The sequence below is a fragment of the Halichoerus grypus genome, chromosome 2 (genome assembly GCF_964656455.1).
Source record: "Halichoerus grypus chromosome 2, mHalGry1.hap1.1, whole genome shotgun sequence".
NCBI lineage: Eukaryota > Metazoa > Chordata > Mammalia > Carnivora > Phocidae > Halichoerus > Halichoerus grypus.
Genome location: NC_135713.1, coordinates 81,235,096 through 81,261,587, shown reverse-complemented (window position 1 = coordinate 81,261,587; position 26,492 = coordinate 81,235,096). Strand labels below are relative to the sequence as shown.

Genomic DNA, 26,492 nt, shown 5'->3' with positions numbered 1-26,492 from the left:
CAAATAAGGAATATCAACAAAGAGAAACCATTAAAAAATCAAAGTAGAAATTATGGGGCTAAAAAGTACAAAAGATAAAACAAAAATTTCAATGAGAGGCATTCAACAGCAAATATAAGCAAGCAAAAGAGAGAATCTTCACATCTGAAAACAGAGCAATTATAATTGCCCAGTCTGGGGAGAAAAATAAAAACAAAGCAAAATGAACAGGGCCTAAGATGGGACACCATCAACATACCAATATATACATTATGGGAATCCCAGGAGAAGAGAAAGAAAAAGAAGCAGAAAAAAATTTTTTGAAGAAATATTATCCAAAAGCGTCCCAAATTTGATGAAAGATATGAATATACACATCCAAGGAGGTCAACAAACTCTAAGGAGGACAAAAAAATCTACACCACATTATTATCAAATTGTGGAAGGACAAAGAATCGTGAAAGCAACAAGAGAAAAGCAATTCATCATATACAAGGCATCCTCAAGAAAGATTAATGCCCTATTTCTTATCAGAAACAATGAAGGCCAAATGATAGGAGGACAATATATTTAAAGAATGAAAGGAAAAAAATGCAACCAAGAATTCTGTATTCAGCAAAACAATGCTTCAAAAATGAAAAAAAATTACAACATTCCCAGATAAACAAAAGCTAAAGGAATTCAATACTAGTAGATGTTCTCTATAAGTAATGCTAATGGAAGTACTTCAAGCTGAAATGAAAGGATATTAGACAGTAACTCAAAGCCATACAAAGAAATAAAGATCACTGATAAAGTTAACCACATAGGTAAATATAAAACCTAGTATTATTGCATTTTTGGTAAATAACTCTTTTTATTTCCTGTATCATTTAAAAGACATACACAAAATAATAATTATAAATCTATGTTAATGGGCACACAATGCATAAAGATGCAATTTGTGACAATAACAACATAAAGGAGAGGATAAAGCTAGAAATACATGCAACTGAAGTTAAGCTGGTATCAATTCAAATGAAATTTTTATAAATTTAGGATGTTAATTATAATCCCCATGGTAGCCACTAAGAAAAGAACTAAAAATATACATAAAAAGAAATGAATACACCTGAAGCCAATGTAACACTGTGTGTCAACTATACTCAAATAAAAAAAATGTTAATGAAGAGGGAATCAAAATGGTATACTAGAAAAAAAAAATCAAACACAAAAGGCAGCAATGAGAAATTGAGGAACAAAAAAAAAGACATGACACATAGAAAACAAACAGCACAATGCAGAAATGTCTTTTATATCGAATAATCACTATAAAAGTAAATGGGCTAAACTCATCAATTAAAAGACAGCTATTCAGCATTATCAACAATAGCCAAACTATGTAAAGAGCCCAAATGTCCATCAACTGATGAATGGATAAAGAAGATGCGGTATATATACACAATGGAATATTACTCAACCATCAAAGAGAGTGAGATCTTGCCATTCACAACAACATGGATAGAACTAGAGTGTGTTATGCTAAGTGAAATAAGTCAGAGAAAAAGAAATACCATATGATTTCACTCATATGTGGAATTTAAGAAACAAAACAGATGAACATATGGGAGGGGGGATAAAGAAAAGAGAGGAGACAAACCATAAGAGACTCTTAAAGATAGAAAACAAACAGGGGTGATGGAGGGAGGTGGGGGGGATGGGCTAGATGGGTGATGGGTATTAAGGAGGACACTTGATATGATGAGCACTGGGTGTTTCATATAAGTGATGAATGACTGAATTCTACTCCTGAAACCAACACTGCACTATATGTTAACTAGAATTTAAATGAAAATTTGAAAAAATAAAATAAAAGACAACTATTGGTAGAATGAATTAAAAAAAAAAATGATACAACTATAAACTGCATATAAGAGACTCATTTTACACCCAAAAACACAAGTTGAAACTGAAAGGAAGGAAAAAGGTATTACATGCAAATAGTAACAAAAAGGGAGCCCAGTTCACAATATTAATATGAGCAAATGGATTTTACATCAAAAACTGTTACAAGAGACAAAGATATTTTATAGTGATAAAGAATCAACTCATCACAAAGATATAACAATTATAAACATCTATGGTGAGGATGTGGAGGAAAAAAAAACCCTCATGCACTGTTCATGGAAATGCAAACTGGTGCAGTGACTATGGAAAACAGGTTGGAGATTCCTCAATAAATTAAAATTAAAGAATTGAAGGGAGAAAGACAGTATATAGTAATAGTTGGAAACTTCAACAGCCTACTTCAATAATGGATAGAACACATAGACAGAAAATTAATAAGGAAAGAGAGGACCTGAATAATACTATAAACCCAACTAGACTTTACAGACATGTGCAAAACACTCTATCCAACAATGGCAGAATATCTATTCTTCTCAACTGCATTGGAACATTCTCTAGAATAAACCATATGTTATGCCATAAGACAATTCAAATTTAAAAAAATATTAAAATCAAAGTATCTTCTCTGACCACAATGGAATGAAGCTAGAAATCAATACCAGAAGGAAAACTGGAAAACTCAAACACCTGGAAACTAAGCAACATACTCCTTAAGCAACCAGTAGATCAAGTAAGGAATCACTAGGAGACACAAAAAATACTTTGAGATAAATGAAAATAAAAATACAACATACCAAAACATATAGGGGGCAGCAAAAGAAGTGTTCTGTGGGAAATTTATGGCTTTAACACCTCCATTTAAAAAAGATCTCACGTCCACAACCCAACTTCACACCTTAAGGAACTAGAAAAAGAACAACAAATGAAACCCAAAGCTGAGAGGAGGAAAGAAATAATAAAGATCATAGCCAAGAGAAACAAAATAGAGAAGAGAAAAGCAACAGAGAGAATCATTAAACCAAAGGTCAGCTTTTTGGGAAAAAAAAAATCAACAAAAATGAGAAACCTTTAGCTAGACTAAGAAAAAAAATGCAAATAACTGAAATAAGAGATGAAAGCAGGGACATACATTTACTTTTTCAATATTGTTTTGGCTACTGGAAGTCTCTTGCAGTTTCATATACATTTGAGGAACTGTAGATCAATTTTGTAGAAATTTAAAGGACTATAAGAAAATGCTATGAACAATTTTACACCAACAAATTAGACAATCTAGATGAAATGGATGAATTCCTAGGAAAACACAAATTACCAAGACTAACTCAAGAAGTAAAAAATCTTAACAGACCAGTAACAAGAGATTAAATCAGTTAATAAAAATAGCCTAACAAAAGAGAAGTCAGGACCATCTGGTTCAGTAGTGAATTCTATCAATCCCTAAAAGAAGAATTAACAACATTCCTTCTTAAACTCTTCCAAAAAAACAGAGAGGAAACTCTAATACTTTTCATAAGGTCTGCATTACCCTGACACCAAAGCCAGACAAAGATACCATAAGAAAACTATAGACCAATATCTCTTATGAATATTTACAAAATTCCTCAACAAAATACTAGCAAACAAGCTCTGAGAGTACATTTTAAAAATTATACACCATCGGAGCATCTGGTTGGCTCAGTCAGTTAAGCGTCCAACTCTTGATCTCAGTACAGGTCTTGATATCGGGGTCATGAGTTCAAGCCCCATGTTGGGCTCCATGCTGCGCATGAAGCCTACTTAAAAAAAAAAAAAAAAAAAAAAAAAAACAAACCTTACCATCACCAAGCAGGATATAAATCAGGAATGCAATGGCAGTTCAACATATGAAAATCAATGTAATGCATACCACACTAACAGAATTTAAAAAAACAAACTACATAATCATTCAATACATGCCCAAAAAAGCATCTGAGAAAATTCTAAATGCTTTCATGATAAAAATGCCCAAAAACTAGGATAAAAGGGAATTTCTTCAACACAGTAAGGGGAATTTATGAAAAACCCATAGTTAATATCATACTTTCTAGTGAAAGAATGAAAGTTTTCCCCCTAAGATCAAGAACAGGACAAAAATGCATGCTTTGACCTATTCAACATTGTATTGGACATTCTAGCCAGAGCAATTAGTCAAGAAAAAGAAATAAAATGCATCCAAATTGATAAAGCCTTTTAGAGGTAGAACGAAGTAAAACTATTTCTACTTGCAAATGGCATGATTCTATATATACAAAATCCCACAGAATCTACACACACACACACACACACACACACACACATACACAAACCTACTAGAGCTAATAAATGAATTCAGGAAAGTTGCAGGGTACAAGACCAACACAATTAGTTGTGTTTCTACATGGCAGCAATGAACAATCTGGAAATTAAGAAAACAATTTCATTTACAATAGCATTCAAAAGAATAAAATACTAGGGAATAAAGCATTGCTGAAAGAAATTAAAGAAGCCCTAAATAAATGGAAATACATCCCATGTTCATGAACTGGAAGACTCAATATGGTTAAGATAACAATACTCTACAAAGAGAACTAAATTCCTCAAATTTATATGGAACTACAAGGGATTCTGAGTAGCCAAAACAATATTCAAAAAGTAAAATGCAGCTGAAAAACTCACATTTCCCAATTTCAAAATGTACCACAAAGCTACCCTAACCAAAAGAGTGTGGTATTGACCTAAGGATAGAAATAGAGATCAACAGAATAGAACTGAGAATCTAGAAATAAACTCAATCATCCACAACCAATTGATTTTTGACAAGACCATTCAACAGGGAAATAACAGTTTTCAACAAATGATGCAGGGATAAATGGATAACCACAAACAAATAATGAAGTTGGACCCATACCTCACTTCTTATACAAAAATTAACTCAAATAAATGGCCTAAATATAAGAGCTAAAACTATAAAATTACCAGAAGAAAAAAACAGAGGTAATCTTCATAACCTGAGATTTGGCAATAGATTCATAGATTTGACACCAAAAGCATGAGCAGTAAAAGTGAAAGACAAGTTGGCTTTCATAAAAATTATAATCTTTTTTTGTTCATTAAAGAAAATTATCAAGAATGCCAAGGAACAATCTAAAGAATGGAAAAAAATTCTGCAAATCATTTATCTCATAAAGGATTAATAATGAGAATATATAAAGAACCCTTATAATTCAACACATAAACAAACCCAAATAAAAAATGGGCAAGGGACCTGCATAGTTTCTCCAAAGAAGATATAAAAAGAGCCAATAAGCACATGAAAAGATTTTCAGTATCTCTAGTCATTGAAGAAATACATGATGAAAAAACACTTCATATCCACTTAAGATAGCTTCAATCAAAGACTAAATTAATAAAAATAACAAGTGTTGGCAAGGATGTAGAGAAATAGGACTCCTTGTACATTATTGGTGGGAATGCAAAATGGTTCAGCTGCTATGGAAAACAAGTTGGCTATTCCTCAAAAAATTAAACACAGAATAATCATATGATTTAGAAATTCTGCTCTTAAGTATATACCTAAAAAAAATGAAAACATATGTCCACACAGAAACTTGTACATGAAGGTTTATAGTAGCATTATTCATGATAGCCAAAGGATTAAAATAGCCCACATGCCAATCAGTGGATAAATGGATAAACAAATTGGGGTATGTATGCATTGTGTGTATATATATTCAGCCATTATAAGGAACAAAGAACTGACACATTCTACAACTTGGATGAACCTCAAAAACATTACACTAAGTGAAAGAAAGCAGACACAAAAGGTCATATATTGTATGGTCTACTTAAATAACTGCTTATAAGTTTTGGTGTAGTTTTCTTTGATCCTTTCAAACACCATGCATTTTTCAAGTAGTGATACTGTAATCTACAGTCTCCACAGGGTTTCATATAGGAGGCTTTTCTCAGTACTTTAGTCTCTTCTATTTCAATCTCTTTTCTAATGCTTCATTTTTGTCTTTTCTTATTAAGAAAAAGAAAAGTACAATTATACATCCAAACCTAGCATTAAACTACAATTATTTTAAAGTGAGAAAATAAAGCCAAGTGCATAAGGAAAATGCAAACAGGATGAGAACCTCTCCAAAATTCTAAGATGGGATCCTTAAAAGTACACAGTTTCTGTAATGAAATGTAAATGTTTACAGACTTTTCACCAAGAGACAGGAGAACTTAGGCTTGGTCAAGACCATGTTAAGGTAAGAGACGTTAAAAATCCTAATACTTACTTTTCATTCTATTTGGGAGAAAAAAATGTATTCCCAAAGTTTTTAATCTTTAATATATAAATATTTGTACCATATAAAATTTTGTAATAAGGTATAATTGCATGTATAAATATGGCTATTGCTGGACATCTAATTTTTCAGAGAAAATAAATTTATTTCAAAATGTTATTTACTCAACTAGTTATGAATTATTTTGGAAATGCTCTCCTCAAACAAATTTTCTGAATTTATTTTACAACTTTAAAACCAAGTAAATAATTACAACAAGATATCACCTCACACCTGTCAGAATGGCTAAAAAAAAAAAAAAACACAAATAACAACAGATATTGGCGAGGATGTGGAGAAAAAGGAACCCTCTTGCACTGTTGGTGGGAATGCAAACTAGTGCAGCCACTCTGGAAAACAATATGGAGGTTCCTCAAAAAATTAAAAACAGAACTACCCTATGATCCAGCAATACTACTAGGTATTTACACAAAGGATACAAACATACTAATTCAAAGGGATACATGCACCCTGATGTTTATAGCAGCATTATCTACAATAGCCAAATTATCAAAACAGCCCAAGTGTCCATCAATCAATGAATGGATAAAGAAGATATGGTGTATACACACACACACACACACACACACACACACACACACACTAGAATATTACTCAGCCACAATAAAGAATGAAATCTTGCCATTTGCAACGACATGGATGGAGCCAGAGAGTATTATGGTAAGTGAAATACGTCAGTTACAGAAAGACAAATACCGTATGATTTCACAATGATTTCACGGAATTTAAGAAACAAAACAAACAAGCAAAAGAGGGAAAAAAAGAGTGAGAAAAAGGCAAACCAAGAAACAAACTTAACTGTAGAGCATTGATGGTTACCAAAAGGGAGGTGGGTGAGGGAATGGGTTAAACTGGTGATGGGGATTAAGGAGTGCACTTGTTGTGATGAGCACCAGGTGATATATAGAAGTATTGAATCACTATATTGTACACCTGAAACTACGATACACTGTATGTTAACTAACTGAAATTTAAATAAAAACGTTAAAAAAAAAAAAAGTAAAGAATGTTTTGGGGCACTATAAACCAAATACAGCATACATTTCTCAAAATTGTTACAGAAGATTAATAATATTGCTAACAACATGACTATGATCTGAACATAAAGAAATTCAGTATCCTCATGCTGGAAAAAATTATTTCTCCTAGACTAAATATCTCTTTTCTAAATATCATTATTAGGTATCCTGAAAGTTAATAAAATCAAAGTGAAACACACAAAAAGAAACTCTGAATTCCTTTATTCATTTATAGACAGTAATATGAAATAAACACAAAACCCACATTTCATTTTGTGTTTATGTAAATAATTAGCAAAGCATTCTGTTTATATCTTACTGTGATCAAGCAGGCTTGTCTGTGAAAAAAAAGAAACTGCTGTGTTGTCAATGCTAGCTAAACCCACCCTATAAATTCTAGAGTCCAGGAAAATATATTTTTGCAAGAAGTCTATTCAATCAGAAATCAGAACTGGGAATATGAAATGTCTTGGCCCTTATAGGAAAAAGCCCCATTTTTGTCAAAATTGTTGTTATTCAAGCACTTCTGCTACTATTCCCTTCTTTCTCTACTATGTCTCCCTACCTTGACTATATAGAAGTAGTAAGGCATCCTCTTAATATATGCATTATGTTTAAAAGATAAACATGTTGGGGCACCTGGGTGGCTCACTGGGTTAAACGTGTGCTTTCAGCTCAGGTCATGATCCCAGAATCCTGGGACAGAGCCCTGCGTCAGGGTCTCTGCTCAGTGGGGAGTCTGCTTCTCCCTCTGCCTCTGACCCTCCCCCTCCCCCTAAATAAAATCTTTAAAAAATAATAAAATAAAAGATAAACATGTTTGCTACATTCATTTGTTCATGAATTGAAAACAGAAATACAAGGTTTTTATTTTTTATTTTTTTAAATATTTTATTTATTTAAGAGAGAGAGAGAGAGAGCAGGCATAAGCAGGGGGAGTGGCAGAGGGAGAGGGAGAAGCAGGCTCCGCACTGAGCAGGGAGCCCAATGTGGGGCTCGATCCCAGGACCCTGGGAACATGACCTGAGCTGAAGGCAGATGCTTAACCCACTGAGCCACCTAGGCACCCTTATAAGGTTTTTTTAATGTCTTTCTGGTTTTGCCATATAAAATAATTGCTCCCAGGCACTCTTAATTTACATACCATGACTTTTGTGATACTTTTCTTTTTGTATTGAGTATTCATCTTAGGCATCTCAAAGCACAGCAACTTTTCTCCTGATTCTGATCCCTTTATAAGGATTCAAGATCCCTAGATGCACGATAAAGAGACAGTCAATTCCCTGCCAGAAAAAGGATATGCAATATGCATGTACATAGGTCACTTTCTAAGTGTTTGCTTTAGTTAGCTTCCTCTTTACTGTAAATACACATAGCTTCATTAAATGGTGCCAATTTTCAGTAAGGCAGCTTACATACAGAAAAAATTACGAGAAGAAACCCAATGACTGAAATATTCTGTCCAAATTAGTGTACTTCTAAAATGTAGCCCTTTCCTAAATTTTTGTAATACATTCAGTACTTTTTTAAAGATAAAATTCTTCCACATGCCTCAGTGATTCATAGTAGTCATTACCACAGACTGTGATAGATACCAAGTAACTCAAAACCCAGTTTTCTGGTTGAGTTTCTATTAATGCAGTGTGTAGGACATATATGAAAAATGCTGAAGCAGGAAACAACATGGATAGAAATGGAGATATTATGCTATCTGTTTAGGTTGCTGTGTGAAACCTTCCCATTCTCATCACCAAAGCTGTAGTTAAAACTCTGGCTGCCTGAAACGAAATATAAGGTTGTGTCCTCTTCACAGAGCTGTCAATTTTTCAACTAGCCAGTTTATAGGTTCTGAGAAAAGACATGCTCCTGTTTTATTTTTTTTTTAAAGATTTTATTTATTTATCTGACAGAGAGAGACACAGCGAGAGAGAGAACACAAGCAGGGGGAGTGGGAGAGGGAGAAGCAGGCTTTCCACTGAGCAGGGAGCCCGATGCGGGGCTCGATCCCAGGACCCTGGGATCATGACCTGAGCCGAAGGCAGATGCTTAACGACTGAGCCACCCAGGCGCCCCATGCTCCTGTTTTAAACATGTGAATGAAAGAAACTGCTTTGTAATTAGATGGAAAATGGAGCTTTTTTTTCTTAATTCCACACCACTGTGGGAGAGTGACAACTACAGGACCTTGGACTGTTATCTGTTTTTACTTATTAATTGATGTTTTATTGTCACCACATACAAATTCATATTCAAATGTATATACTATACTCAAGTACATTTAATGTAATACATATTTATAAATCTAAGTTGATAAAACTTTGACACAGATGACATCATAAATGTGTGAAGAAAATGAAAGCAAATGCCATAGACTGAGATTAAAAAAAAAAGTTAAAATTCTTATTAGCTCTCTCACATTCCTCATGTTTTCACTAAACATGTTAGTAAATGTATACACTGTATGATTTCATATAATTTGAATCAAGGGTCAGTTAGAAAACATTGCACTTTTAAATTTGCTGATCAATGCACAGGTTTATATACTGTGTGCCATTTTTCCACTGGATTTTCTAAGTGTTCTTTTAAAAAAGAACTGAAAAAGTATTATGATTCAAAGTTTCTTTACAAGTAAGTCTTATAACAAAAAAGAAAACTGTAATGATAATATCCTTTAGGATACACTGAAAGTTAACTTTCCTTGGAGCCACTTAAAGTAGTCTAAAGAAAGATTTAATAGTCTTTCTTGCATTATTTTTCACTCTGGTTAAAACATTATAAATAATATGAGTTAAAAGCTAACAAAAACAAGTAGGAATGAAATTACTATTATTTTTATCACTTAAGGAACTCAAAAATAGTTGAAACAATTTTTCCAATACTTTTGCAAAATTCTTACCTCTAGTCAAAGTTCTAAGTAAATATGTCATCCCCAAAGGAGAATTTGAAAGCTACAAACCTCTTTAAGCGATCTGAAGATTTAACTATGACTTGTACATTTCTAAGCTGTTTACTGGTATTAATATTGCTTCTATATTTTAATTTGCAAAAATGAACAGCAAAAGACCTAGGTGAAATGTATGAACTAGAAAAGCTCCTCTGTGGCATGCCAATATCTGATAACAGTTTTAATGAAACACCTGCACCGCAAATAAAGGAATATAAAAGAAAGCAACAGGGAGGACACAAGTTAGAGGGCAACACAAGTGAAACAAAGACATAAAATCAAACAGGAATGAATGTCATTGGATAAAGGCTCTTCAACAACTTAAAAAATACCCTGAACCAAGAATCTGCACTTGAGCACAAATTATACTTAGGTATTTTTTTCTATTTTATTAAAAAGAATTTATATTCACCATAATGTTGTGTAAAAAGCCTCATGACTGTATTTATTGCCCTTTTGAAAAAAGCACTAAGATTAGTTGACCTGGATTCTCAACACAGATTTTTCTTTGATTTAGAGAAAGATGAAAAAAGAGGAAAACAAGTAAGAGAGAGAAGAGAAAAAGAGAATGTACTAAAAAACACCTATAATAACTATTACAGAAGATTAATAATCTTTTCAAGCGAGAGAAAGGGGGGGGACAGTTTGGTAGGAAATGCCATAATTTCAGTCACAAAGTATGTTTTAAAAACTTGTTTCATATTTGTGAATGTGTGCGTATATTCCTTCAGCCAGTTAGTTACAAAAAAGGGATGACAGACAGGAGTGATAGGAAATAAATGCTGTCAGTCTACTTCTGGGAACATGACAAAGCGAATTTCTCCTGCTCCAAACACAAAGACATGGTGGAAAAAATACAACCAAAAAAATGAATACATAGCTTAGAAATATCCAGGCTCCAAAAACAGAGAGAACTTAAAGCCAGAGTTACAAGAGTCAAAGCTGAGAGCATGACAACTTAGAGAAGTACAGAGTTGAAATGGTGTAAGAGCCAGTAGCTGAGGTTTTAAGGTCCATATGTAGGGACAGAATACATGGTTTGGGGCCCACACAAGCAAGGGAGAATGAAATAACTGGGATACCCAAGTAAAAAGTTTAGATAATCAAAAGACTGCTTACGCTATTAAAAAAGACTGTTAAAAACAAAAACAAAATCTCTGCTCACAAACCCAGAAGAGAAGCAAGGAAGCTGTCTCTCTGCCAAAAGCTCTATGTAGGAAAAAAGTTTCCCATGAAAGAGCAAAACCTGAAGAGAGGTTTAAGGTCTGAATTTACATTACATGCATGGTATGGTAATCCCATGCCAGATAAAAAAAACAGATCCTAATAAGGAATTTTTACATACTATTATGGTATGATCTCCAGGAAATATTAAATGAAAAAAGCTGGGTGCTGAACAGTGTGAATAGTATGCATGTATTTATCTAAGAGGGGAAATAGAAATACATAGACACACACATTTGGTTCCATTTTTTTAAAAAGATAGATATCAATCAAAAGCTAACTAAATTATTCATCTGTGGAAAAGAAAAAAAGAAGGTGAAGGAAGGATAGAAGCCAGACTTTTCCAAATTTATCTTATTTTCTGGATTTTTAATATGAAATTGTAAATATCTGACATAATTATAAAACAAAATTGAATCAAGAATTTTAAAAGTGCGACTATGGACCTGAGAAACAAACAGGGTTTTAGAGGGGAGGGGGGTGGGGGGATTGGTTAGCCCGGTGATGGGTATTAAGGAGGGCACGTACTGCATGGAGCACTGGGTGTTATACGAAAACAATGGATCGTGGATCACTACATCAAAAACTAATGATGTATTGTATGGTGACTTACATAACATAATAAAATTTTAAAAAAAAAGAATTTTAAAAGTGCTCCCAAAAGTTTGAAAATAAAATCAAACAAACTAATCCATGTATCAAGTCGATGGGTTTAACAAACACACAGAAAACAATTATTTCAAGTGACTTAAAAACAGAGTAATTTGATTACAAATCATCAGTGGGATATACAACAAGGACCAAAAGAACTGCAAAGAAGTTGTAAACTATTTCAGTAACCATATTATTAGTAATGGCACTGGTGTTGGTATACTGATATTAATATACAAAGAGCAATTAATTATATTAAGGTCACCAGGAACCAACATTTTCAGCATAAAAGAAAAAAACCACAAATACAAAACCAAGAAAAGTTAAAAACCCTTGTAATCCCAAATTTGAAATGGAAATATCAGGATATACTCATGAAGTATTTTCCTTTAAAAAAGTTTGTATTTCCTAGCTGTTCATATTTCCACTAAAAAGGCCTAGAAACATGACAAGTCCAGGCCACTGAGCGCCCCATCATCTAAACTGTGGTCTCTAAATATAATTTTTGCACTAAAAGAAAATAGGGTAGAAACTGATCCCGGTTCTAGGGTAGAAAACAGACAATATGAACCAAAAATACCTTACTGTACCAGAAAACAAGAAAGTTATCAAAAGCTGATGGTGTTGTGTCAAAAGGGCTCAGAAGCTAACTTAGAGATGGCAAAAGATGGGACAATTTTAGGAAAAAGATAGTATCAGTAGGTTAAAATATTAAATGTGTTAAAAATCAGTATGTTCATAGCAATAAATAAAAATGAATGTTCATAATTGCCTTTGCAGGATGCCAGAGAACCAACTTAGTATTCTGAAAACTAGTAAATAAAAGGAAAAAAATGATGCATTTTTCCTGTCTTTTCTTTATTAATTGTACCTCAGAAAAACTAAATAGTTGATGAGGGCAATTATATATGAAAAAGAAAGTTAGGTTTTACAACTCTGAATGGCACGATGAATCTGGGCAATGATCATCAACAGGTGCTAAAATCATTAGATAGGGGGTAATTTAACAATGTACAGACCAGGCTGACAATACCTGAAACTACTGATCAATCTTAACATCACACACACAAAAAGAGCAACCACATGTTATATGCCTCCTGGTGTGATACAAAAGAAAGTATACAATACCACCTATGAAATATTCTTGCCAAAAAAAAAAAAAAAAAATCAAGCCTGTGTAAGCCTCTAGATCTAAGTACTGGTTTATAGGGAATTGACACAGAGTAACACATTTAACAACACCTCAGATGCAATTAGCAAAATCCTGAAGGTAGGTGTACAAAAAGGAGTTAATAGAGCAAGATTCAAACTGCTATCCTTTGAAAAGTCTGTTTGCAAGACTGGCCTTTGGCTGGTGTCTGGGAATTTGTATTTCAGCAGGGTTCCCACCAATCCCAGAACAGAGAAGACCGCTCAATGTGCCTAACCTGTTTGTACAGTGGACAATGTGGTTTATGCTTGACATCTGCTCTCCAAGTCTAGAATTTTGGTACATGCCAGGCAGAAGATGCCTACACAACTAGCCTCCAGTAAAAACCCTGGGCACTGAGTCTCTAATGAGCTTTCCTTTTAAATATTTCACATAGTTGTCACAACTCATTCCTGAGGGAATTAAGTACAACCTGTGTAACTGAACTAGGAAAAGACTCATGCCTGGTTTCCTTCCTCCAGACTTTGCCCCATTTGCCTTTCCCCTTTACTGATACTGCTCTGTATCTTTTTGCTATAATAAATCACAGCATAGAGTACAACTACATGCTGAATCCTATGAGTCTAGTAGTGAATCAATGAGCCTGGGGGTGGTCTTCAAAATCCCCAACACAAGGGGAAAATTTACAGATTAATAACCTGATTTGTTCAATAAAGTGCACAAGAAAAAAAAGGTGTAAAAATCTATTAAGAAACAATAATAAATGTTTAATTACAGTATTTTGTTTCAGTTCTTGTGACTAAAGATGGAAAACACTAACTGAAAATTTTAATTTATGATTCAAAAACCATAAAACTGGGGCGCCAGGGTGGCTCAGTCGCTAGGCGTCTGCCTTCGGCTCAGGTCATGATCCCAGGGTCCGGGGATCTAGCCCCGCATCGGGCTCCCTGCTCGGTGGGGAGCCTGCTTCTCCCTCTCCCACTCCCGCTGCTTGTGTTCCCTCTCTCGCTCTCTCTCTCTGTCAAATAAATAAATAAAATCTTAAAAAAAAAAAAAAAACCGTAAAACTTAAAAAGAAATTTAAATTAACTTCCAAATAATTATACAAGTCTATAGTATTTATACCCTTTAAGTCATTCAAATTTAAAACTGCACTAAGACTTTTGGGACATTCTGTATAAATAACCAAAATCTGACTCAAGAAGAATATTGAAAACCTGGATATATTCATAAACATCAAAAAATTAAATCGGTAAATATCTACCCACAAGAAAGCATCAGGCCAAGTCTGTTGTTTATAGACAAGTATTACCAAATCTTAAAAAAACAGATAACCCTTATTTTAAATAAGATATTCCAGAGAATAGAAAAAATAGAGAAAGTTCTTTTTATAAAGAGCCCATTTTATAAAGTGAGTATAATCTTAATGCTCAAAATCACAAAAACTGTATAAGAAAACACAATAGGACATTCAAATATACTAACATCAAGAAAAGAAATTCTACACAAAATATTAGCAAATTTAATCAATTTAATAATGCTGTGTCTATATATATCATCTACAGATCTACGTATGTACACACACATAATACTTACGTGTATCTACACAAACTACATCATGATCAAGTAAGGCTTATCCCAAGAACTCAATGATCAATTAATGTAATTTGCCACATCAACATATAAAAGAAAACTCATATGATCTTTTAGAAAGATACAGGAAAAAAATTCAATGTCTATTCATCACCTTTTATTAAGAATCTCTTAGCAAGTTAAGAGTACGAGGAAATTTCCCTCACCTGATATTTAATGGGATAATTTTAAAAGCATTTACTTTAAAGTTAGAAACAAGGTGAGAATGTTTGTTACTACATACTGCTTATATTCAACCTTTCCTAAGTATAGGAAATGCTAACCAACTTTAAAAGTATTAAAAGAATAAGGACTGAAAAAAAAATAGTCATTATTTTCAGATAACATTATTATGTAAAAGATCCCAGGGATTCTACAAATTGCCAAAACTAATAAAGATAGTTCAACAGGGTTATTGGATACAAGATCAAAATACAAATATTTAATACCATTCCTATGTACAAACAATAACCAAGTAGAAATGTAATAGAAGATTTCATTAGCAACAGAAACAAAATCATAATGTACCTAAGAGTATGTCTAACAAAATCAGAGTAAGACGCCTATAAAGGAAATTATAAAACTTTATTGTCAGGCATAAATGGAAACACAAATGAATGAGAAGATATACTATGCTGGTAGACAGGAAGACTAAGTTTCATGAAAATGTCTATTTGCACTAAATTAACTCTATTAATTCAATTCCAAAAGAAATCCCATGAGGGTTGTTAACAGTACTTGACAATAGGACCCTATAATTCACATGTGAGAGAAGATACTGAAAATAGAACAATTTTCAAGAAGATGGACAAGGTGGCAAGACTTACCTGAAACAGCCTTCATCATATTATAAAGCTCTTACAATTCTGATGATATAAGATAAACAAGGATAAACAAATCAACCACACAGAATAGAGAACCCAGAAACAGATGAAATATATATGGCTATCTGATGAATGAAAAAGCTGACAATACAAATCACTGGGAAAAGGAAAAACTTTTTTAAAAAATGATCCTGAGAAAATTAGTTACACATATGGGGAAAAATTAGATCACTGGCTCACAAAATAAATCCCAGGTGATTTTAAAAACTTAAATCTAGAAAGCAAAATTATAACACTTTTAGGGAAAAAAATATGAAATTAGTCACATGGCATCAACTAAGGAAAAGCTTGTTTAGACAAGACACAAAAAAAGTACAAGCACTAAGGTGAAAGGCTAAAACTTTTTACACAGTAAGTTTTAAAACTTCTATATATCAAGACCACATAACAAAGTAAAAAGATAAGATACAAAATGGGACAAATTCATAATGCATACAACCAAAAATGAATTATTATAAAGAACTTCTAAATCAAAAGGAAAACAACAACAAAAAGGAAATAAAAATAGGCAATTCACAGAAAAGAAATTCCAAATGGCCAATAAACATATGAAAGGTTGCTCATCCTCACTAAATGTTAGGTAAATGCAAATTAAAACAAAATAACATTTGATACTATAGTCTATATAGTCTGTAGCCTAAGTATCAGCAAGTATGTAAAGAAAAGGAAATCTTACATACTGCTGGTTGAGGCATAAACTGATATAGGTACTTTAGGGAATGATTTGGCCACACAGTGTAAAGTTGATAATGATTGCAACCAAGAAATGCATACCCTAAAAAAACTTTCACACATATTTGTAAAGAAACATGCATAAAAGTGATCATTGCAGCATTATTTTAACAATTAAAAACTGGAAATGGTCTAAATGTCCATAAATCCGTGTGTCACTATAGACAAATCTCAAAAACATAATAGTGAAAAAAATAAGCTCCCTCGGGACGCCTGTGTGGCTCAGTCAGCTGAGCATCTGCCTCTGGCTGAGGTCATGATCATGATCCCTGGGTCCTGGGATCTAGTCCCGCATAGGGCTCCTTGCTCAGAGGGAAGCCTGCTTCTCCCTCAGCCTGCCGCTCCCCCTGCTTGTGCTCTGACAAATAAATAAATAAAAATCTTTTTAAAAAATAAATAAATAAGCTCCAGAATATGAATAGTATAATATCATTCATATGAAGTTTAAAACATGCAAACAATGGTTTATAATGAAAACTTTTCACAATGATAAAGATGTTCTGTATCTGCACCATCCAATACAGTAGCCTGAGCTACATATGGATATTAAACAGTTGTAATGTGGCTAGTGTTCCTAAGGAACTGAATGTATTTTATTTTAATTAATTTAAATTTAAGACTCAAATGTGACTGGTGGCTACCATATTGGCAGAGCAGGTCTACATGATTTATGGATACATACATACATAGAAATATAAAAACTTAGAGGAAGAATACACACCAACTTCAGGATAATGGTTACTCCTGGAGAAGTAAGGTGGGTGGGAATGGAATGTGAAGGGATTCAACAGTCTCTGGGATCTTTCATTTCTTTAAAACAACAAAAACATATAAAGCAAATATGTCAAAACACTATTTGTTAAAATTGACTAATCTGTTTTTCAGTATGTTTGAAATATTTTCCAATTTACTTTTTCTAATATTTCCTATTTCAAATGTTTCATTTTCATTTCTTTGAAGTATTTATTCAATTTTTAAATAACTTTTTGAAAGTAAACAGTGTTTAAATCTTTATCATACCTATCGACCTAAACCCAGGTGATCAACTCTCATACAAATAGTCTCAATGAATATATATATATACACACATATATATGTATATAAAACATTGAGAAAAGCAGACAACACAGCAAAAACTGTGACACAATATACTTGCATAGTTTCTAACTTGATTTTTACAAGCAATTTTCAAAGGTCCAAATGAAATTTCAAAAATGTGTTATTTTGTTTAGATTCTAAATATACCAAATGGAAATGACCATGTGTTTATCATACAGATTAATTAGAAGTATTAAAAGTATATTAAATAAAATAGTGAAAATAGGGTCCAGGCAGTTCATATTAACTTTCTAATACCAGTTTGTGTTAACTTTCTGTGTTCTATTCACCAAGTTTGCTCATTTGTACAGGATGACCCAGAGAATCTCTGCATTCACTGTCAATTTTTTTAAGATGGGAACTTTTTGAGTTTCATTTATTCTTTTACATACATACTTAATAAGTTGTTTAGAATAATCACTCCTTTGTATCAAAGTGTCAAAAACCTACACACCTGAAATCCAAATTCCCTTAACTGCTGTCTCATTGTCCATCAGATAGACAGAAAAATAGAGGATTAAATATATGATCAGCTAGTCAGTGGTGCATGGCTCTCAAAAAACCTCATTTTTGAAAGCTGAAAGCTCTTCTAATAGGTTGTTAATTTTCTTGTGGATAATACAAGATCCTGAACAGAATATGTGATTCACTATATAAACTGCATCTTTGCTCACATAAATGTTTTTAATTCACAAAAATGTAAAACTTATGCATAGTTCTAGTGAATATTTATGCCTCATTTTACAAAAATACTGAGGATCCTATTAAGAAAGAAAGGCAAATACAACTACTCACATGTGTAACATTAACCTGAGATCTCAATTTGTCCAGTGATCTACCCATGTTATCATGCATCCAAGGAATGTGGAAGAATTGGGTCTCCTTTGCTATTCACGCACACAACTTTTAGTTACATCACAGTGTGTTACAGAAACATCCAGAGCAAAGAAGAGAAGTTTAACTGTTTACGATCTGTTCTGACTAAGCAGCATGACTATTATTAAATGGTGAGACTTTGAGGTTAAGTTATTTTGGCTGGTGGTACAAAAGGCAAGAAATGGTGGTAATTATCTCTTACTTTTTAATTTATTTTGTGGCAAAATTATTAAGACATTTCTTAGTTCTATTACCTTTCATAAAATACGTATAGAACTTAACAAATACTCCTGAAATTAATTTCCCAACCTTGCTGGGGGGTGGGCAGTATTCTTACTGAACATTAAGTGAATGATTTGGCCACACTGTGTAAAGTTGATAATGATTACAACGAAGAAATGTACACCCTAAAAATAGCACAGGGGAAAATTCAAGCTTGGAGTACAAGGACTGGACATTAGGGAACAGAATGCCCCCTACTCAAAGAGGGGGGGAAAAAGCATTTTATGGTTCTTTAATCCTAATTATAACAGTTAACCCTCGTGGAGACCACCATAAACCAGGAGTTAATAGATAAGATTATGGCGTATTTGAATATAAAATTACAATGTAGTTTGAAACACTCAACTTCCTTTCACATTCTATTATATATTCAAAGCAAGGATAACACTGCTGGTTGTTAAATACAGGGCTACTTAAAGGAACACTTTTTTTAAGCCCAAGGATTGAAAGAGAAGAGAGAAAACTATTTTCAGCTTGATATTTCTAGTAACATCTAATACTAAATATTCTATACCAAATACTGAACATGAAAAAATTTGTTACTTTTTGATAACTCTAAATTAAAAATTGCCAAACAAGATGGGAGAAAAATGAACAGAAGGGCACTATCTTCATAATTAAAATATAGAACTCAAAGACATACATTTTTCTTCTCCCAGCTTGCAACCTACCAAGTAATTTTTACCTCTGGTACCCATTAAAAAATGAAATTTATTTGGGAGTTCTAGGAGTAATGAAGTGAGAGGTATTGTCATAAAGTCTGGCCAATTCCCCTGCAAATTTAGGAAACACTGATGGCATATAAACTTGAAATTATTTGTAAATTACCTGCCACTCACTCATCAGTAAGAACTTAAATGTTATTAAAATACCTCTTTTATTCCATTTAAGCTCAAGAAATATTTTAGTTGGGGCTTCTTGCAACTGACATATTGAATTAAACACAGAAGCAGATCTACTAACATTATGCAACAGTATAACTAGCAATCAAAAATGCTAAATAATTAATTTTAAGGAATCTTAAGCTTAGATTTAAGCTGTGATAAAAAAATAAATATTTTATAAAACTAAAAATCTTTTTTAATTTTTTAAATTTCTTATAAGTTCTGAATTCAAACAGCAGTATGATTAGCTCATGTAACAAAGCAAAACTGACAAATTTAAAGTAAAATTAATGGGTTCTCTTTATAAAGTTAAATTTCAAAAAGTAAAAACATTAATGAAAAAATAATATAAATTCTTTTTTTTTTATTTTATTATGTTATGTTAGTCACCATACAATACATCATTCGTTTTTGATGTGGTGATCCATGATCCATTGTTTTCGTATAACACCCAGTGCTCCATGTAATACGTGCCCTCCTTAATACCCATCACCGGGCTAACCCATTCCCCCACCTCCCTCCCCTCTAAAACCCTGTTTGTTTCTCAGAGTCCATAGTCTCTCATGGTTCATCACTCCTTCCGATTCCCCCCCCCTCATTTTTCCATTCCTTCTCCTAATGTACTCAATAATATAAATTCTTAATGCTTGCATTAATATCTTAGAAAAAGAATTTTTGGCTGTCTTTCCAAAGTTGTATTTTCTTACATTTCAAGGCAAAGAAACACTGTGTACAAGAAAGTGACATGTGTAAAGAGATAATAATTTGGCATATGGATTTATTCCACCAACTGCAAGCATATGAAACCATGGGGTTTTACTCTTATGGTCCAATTTTTATATTTAACATAACTTTTAAAAACTATTTTATATAATTCCTTATTACATCAAAATTGTTTATACCTTGCCAGTGGAAAATTACTTCCATCTATAATTTTATCAAAGTCTGTGCTATGTAAGATAAATGTAATGTTATTGATTACATAGGGTAATTTCCCACTTCTTTTTATCACTCAAATATAAATTTATTACTTTCTCTATTTCTCTCAACTGTTGTCTCTTCTCACAAAACTACATACCTCTCCTTAGTACTTATAAGTATTTTAATTTAATTCTGAAATTATTTGGTTAATGTTCATGTTCTCCACTAGAATTTACTCCTGATTTATTCTCAGCGTCTACCATACTGTCTGACTTAGAGCAAGCGATCAATAAATATGTCTTAATAAATGAACAGTAGTAAGAACAAAATACTGATTGTTTCTTTCACTTTTAGAAAATCTCTCCTGTTTGCTATTGGTCCTCAAAAAATTGGTGACTGACTGTATACATCACACCAGAAGACAGTCCTCAAATTGCAGCTGTACATCTAAGAAATACACCATTTTTATCTCTTTTGTATACCAATTTGTCTCTTTAATGTATAAATTTAAGGTAATAAACTGAAAACAGAATGCATCCTTAATAATACCTACATCCAGTGAAGATTTTGAGGATTTGTTGAAATGGCTCATAATGTGAATAGAAACCAATAGTCATGCAAACAACAAACTGACAGCCAACTTTTCATAATGCATTCAAATATTGGAGCCAGGACAATTAACTTGTACCTGGCACAGAAAAACAACACAAAAATGAATGAATGAGTAAAGTTTTCTCCCTAAAAGGAATTATCACTTCACATGCCTGTTGTAGTACTTTGGTTCGTGAAGACACTACATATACATATATATATATATATATGCATTACATGTAAATATACTGCACACAACTACATAGACACTCAAATTATCTTCATACATGGTATACAGATAAACAAAAAGATTAAAAAGTAGGATTACAAGACTCTAGAGCTGAAATCAATTTCAAATATAAGAATATATATGACCTAAAATCTATGTCCTATATTAAACTTCCCTCTAATCCTGTACTGACAACAGACAAAGTAGTATGCCTTTCTGGAGTATCCCACCCTACCTAATAAGTATTATGATTATTATCTCTCATATGAATGTTAGTAAACAGAAATAACAACTTAATTTTTTCTTTTTCCCTTTTTTTTTTTTAAAGATTTTCTATTTATTTATTTGACAGAGAGACTGAGACAGCATAAGCAGGGGAGCAGTAGAAGGAGAGGGAGAAGCAGACTCCCCGCCGAGCAGGGAGCCCAATGTGGGGCTCGATCCCGGGACCCTGGGATCATGACCTGAGCTGAAGGCAGACACTGAACCATCTGAGCCACCCACGTGCCTCTCCTTTTTCCTTTATAACCCTTCTCATTCTATATCTAACAGCACTTTACAATTTAAAGGCATTTTCACATAAATTCTCACTTAAGCTAGATAGTAACCCTCTAAGTTATATGGGTAAGTAGTATTCGCCCTATTTTACAAATGAGGACACTGACGGCAAAAGAAGTTAAATGAATTGTCACAGACACAAAACTAGTAAGTAGAAAAGCCAGGACCATAGCGCAGATGTTCTGACTCCATCTTTCCACTGCACCACAAACAGTAATATAAAGTTAGAGACACCTGACACGCATAGCCACAATACTAAGTATTAAACCAGCAGTATCCCTCTGTGAAGTTTAGAAACTAGGAGAGAATAATCTGAGCGCTTCACATCATCAAAGAGATCTCACCATTTTATTCAGAATTATTTCACTATACAATGCACTAGTTAACAAAAAACTCACTAGAATAGCACCTATCTACCAAACTAGAAAAAGAAACCATCATATCATTTGTTTATAAAACAACAGGAATGTTTTCCTGAATCTCTCACTGATAGAATGCAATCTTTTCAATTAATTTACATTATCATTTTATATTTTTTTCCATGAAGTGTATTTAGACTGTCTTATTTTTCTTCTCCCTAAAACTCTAGACTTTTTTTTAAAAAACGTCTAAAGGTCTAAGATGGAATAAGTAATTGCTTGATACCTTCTTGCTAATTCTTTAAAGTGTTGTACAGCTGCTAATGTATGTTTGCGCTGGCATTGCAGAGTGGAGCCTGGGGAATACAAAATCTGATTTCAGAGAAACCAGAGCTTACTTCAAAGAAAACAGCAACTCTCCAGCTGATAAGATTTTTCCTGAAAGAAAACAACCACCAAGTAAGAAACACACTAGTGCTATCTCCTGTTAGTCTTCTACAATCTTTCTCAAGCCTCTTTTTCCCATTTATTTGATTACACACTTCCATTTCACATTTTCTCTTGTGATGGTTTAATTTTTGTTAGCTTATTTGTTTAATGTAGGTTTCAGAGTATAATCCCCATTGTTTCAAAATACATTGAATTAGATATTTAAGACAAAAAAAAAAAAAAAGAGCTAAGTAACTCCAGAATATCCTCAAAAATCACATCAGAAAGGGAAACAAATTTAAGAAATATGAAGTAGGTATTTTTCTTATAGATTTAGAATGTTACTGGGCAAAAATAATTAGATAATTTGTTTCATATACTCATGCCATAAAACTTACATGTCATAACTAATCAAGTTTATATTCTTCTTTTTAGAAGAGATGAATGAAATAAACAAACTGGTAACCAAGACTATTCCATATTCTGGGAAACACCAGATTAAACCAGGAAGAATTAAACCATGTGAGTAACCTATTACATAACTGTTTCTGTAGTTTACATACCCGAATAAATTTGAATTAGGGGAAAAAAAGAAAAGAAACATTCATTCAAAGGACTTCTACAATGTATTACAGGCATAAATTGATCTCTAAAATTTGGGCTCATGGTAACAAGAGTTCTGCAAAATTGCATTTATGACAAATATTAGTAATGTGATGCCAAACTAGTAATAAATAGACCTAGTGTCTCCAGACCTGAGGTTGTGTGGAAACAGAAGAAAGAGCACTGACCTGTTCCTTTCCAATATATTACTAAACTAATGGCTTTACAATTAGTAATATAGAATACTATAATCCTGGCTTTGTATTTGTATGAAAACTTACAGTTCAAAACATTTTCACCAGGATGATTTCATTCAACCCTCCCAATAACCCTCAAAACCCCATTTTACAGATGAGAAAAAAAGAGACTAAAAAGACAAGGATTTTCCAAAGATCATGTAATGATGAGGGGCGCACAACCCAGGACGCTGCAGTTTATAGCAGCACAGACAGAAACGGAGATAGTATGGCCTAGAGAGCTCACTAAAGAACAGACTGTGCTCTCTCTGTTCTGAGGCAGAGGGTTGGAAATGGTCTCTTCTGCTCTGACTCTCGGAAGAGACGCAGAAAGCTGCCAAGGAAAGCCACCAGAGAACAAAAGCCCCCAAAAAACTGGTTTTCACTGAACCCATCCCCCCTCACAGGGGGCAGGGCAACTCTGCCCAAACAGGGTTGCCTGAGTAACACCGGCAGGCCCCTCCCCCAGAAGACAGGCTGGGAGAACAAGAGGCAGACAACCCTAAGGTCCCTATAAAACAGGTGCATCTTGCTTGGGTTGTGGTCAATAATTTAGACTCTGTACACTCCCTCAACCATCCCTCAACAGAATGACTAGGAGGAGATACCCCCAAAACAGGGAAGACTCAGAGACTGTGACTTCTGCCACAGATTTACAAAGGGATACAGATATAACCAAGATGTCGGAAATGGACTTCAGGGAAACAGTTATGAAGATGATAGCTAGAATGGAGAGATCAATTAATGGCAACATAGATGCTCTAAGGGCAGAAATGAAAGCTGAACTGGCAGAACTTAAAAATGCTATCAATGAGATCCAATCTAATCTAGATACCCTAACAGCTAGGGTAAACAAGGCAGAAGAATGAATTAGTGATCTAGAAGACCAATTGATAGAAAAGAAGGAAAAAAGAGGAGGCCTGGGAGAAACAGCTCAGAATCCATGAAAACAGAATTAGAGAACTAAGTGACGCCATGAAAGGTCCAATGTCAGAATTATTGGGATCCCTGGGGGGGTGGAGAGAGAGAGAGGTCTAGAAGATATATTTGAGGAAATCGAAGCTGAGAATTTCCCTAATCTGGAGAATGAAACAAACATTCGTGTCCTAGAGGCAGAGAGGACCCCTCCCAAGATAAAGGAAAACAGACGAATGCCCCAGCATGTAATAGTAAAACTCACAAATCTTAGAAACAAGGAAACCATTTTAAGGGCAGTTAGGGGAATAGATTCCTTACGTACAGAGGGAGGAACATCAGAATAATGTCAGACCTATCTACAGAGACCTGGCAAGCCAGGAAGGGCTAGCAAGACATATTCAGCGTACAAAATGAGAAGAACATGCAGGCAAGAATACACCATCCGGCAAGGCTGTCATTTAGAATGGATGGAGAGATGCAGAGTTTCCAAGACAGGCAGAAACTAAAAGAATATGTGACCACTAAGCCAGCCCTGCAAGAAATATTAAGGGGGGTTCTATAAAAGGAGAAAGACCCCAAGAGTGATATAGAACAGAAATGTACAGAGACAATCTATAGAAACAAGGACTTCACAGGCAACATGATGACAATAAATTCATATCTTTCAATAATCACTCTCAACGTGAACGGCCTAAATGCTCCCATAAAACAGCACAGGGTTGCAGATCGGATAAAAAGATAGGACTTATCCGTATGCCGTCTACAAGACACTCATTTTGAACCTAAAGATACATCCAGACTGAAAGTGAAGGGATGGAGATCCATCTTCCATGCCAGCGGACATCAAAAGAAAGCTGGGGTAGCAATTCTTATATCAGACAATTTAGATTTTAAGCTAAAGACTGTAGTTAGAGACACAGGACATTATATCATTCTTAAAGGGTCTATCCAACAATCTAACAATTGTAAAGATCTATGCCCCCAACATGGGAGCAGCCATATACATAAGCCAACTGTTAACCAAAATAAAGAGTCATATTGATAACAATACGTTAATTGTAGGAGACCTCAATACTCCACTCTCAGCAATGGACAGATCATCTAAGCAGAAAATCAACAAAGAAACAAGAGCTTTGAATGACAAACTGGACCAGATGGACCTCATAGATTTATACAGAACATTCCACCCTAAAACAACAGAATACTCATTCTTCTCGAGCGCACATGGAACTTTCTCCAGAATAGACCACATACTGGGTCACAAATCAGGTCTCAACTGATACCAAAAGATTGAGATTATTCCCTGCATATTCTCAGACCATAATGCTTTAAAACTGGAACTCAATCACAAGAAAAAATTTGGCAGAAATTCAAACACTTGCAAGCTAAAGACCACTCTGCTCAAGAATGTTTGGGACAACCAAGAATCAAAGAAGAACTTAAACATTTCATGGAAACCAATGAGAATGAAAATACATCAGTCCAAAACCTATGGGATACTGCAAAGGTGGTCCTAAGGGGGAAATATGTAGCCATCCAAACCTCACTCAAAAAAAACAGAAAAATCCCGAATTCACCAACTAACTTTACACCTTAAAGAACTAGAGAAAAAGCAACAAACGATGCCTGAGCCACGCATTAGAAGAGAAATAATTAAGATTAGAGCAGAGATCAATGAATTAGAAACCAGAAACACAGTAGATCAGATCAACAAAACTAGAAGCTGGTTCTTTGAAAGAATTAATAAAATCGATAAACCACTGGCCAGACTTATCCAAAAGAAAAGAGAAAGGACCCAAATTAATAAAATTATAAATGAAAGGGGAGAGATCACGACTAACACCAAGGAAATAGAAACAATTAGAAATTATTATCAACAACTATATGACAATAAATTAAGTAACCTGGAAGAAATGGATGCCTTCCTAGAAACCTATGAATGGCCAGGCCTGAAACAGGAAGAAACTGACAACCTGAATAGGACAATAACCAGTAACGAGATTGAAGCAGTGATCAAAAGCCTCCCAAAAAACAAAGTCCAGGGCCTTATG

At 33.8% G+C, this 26,492-nt stretch overlaps 1 long non-coding RNA gene across 15 annotated transcripts in view; it reads right to left on the bottom strand.

The window, feature by feature from the left end:
• Nucleotides 1-26,492, bottom strand: part of LOC118536848 (uncharacterized) — a 661,957-nt gene that overhangs the window by 570,652 nt on the left and 64,813 nt on the right. For 11 of the 15 annotated variants that reach the window (XR_013445694.1, XR_013445698.1, XR_013445703.1 and 8 more), the window contains one exon: nucleotides 17,179-17,267. The exons of 1 other annotated variant lie outside the window; for it this stretch is intronic. This is a non-coding gene — a long non-coding RNA (uncharacterized LOC118536848). Of the gene's footprint in view, nucleotides 1-15,407; nucleotides 16,816-17,178; nucleotides 17,268-22,541; nucleotides 22,694-26,492 lie in introns of those variants that run through there. 3 more of the 15 variants (XR_013445706.1, XR_013445708.1, XR_013445701.1) reach the window with 3 other exon arrangements.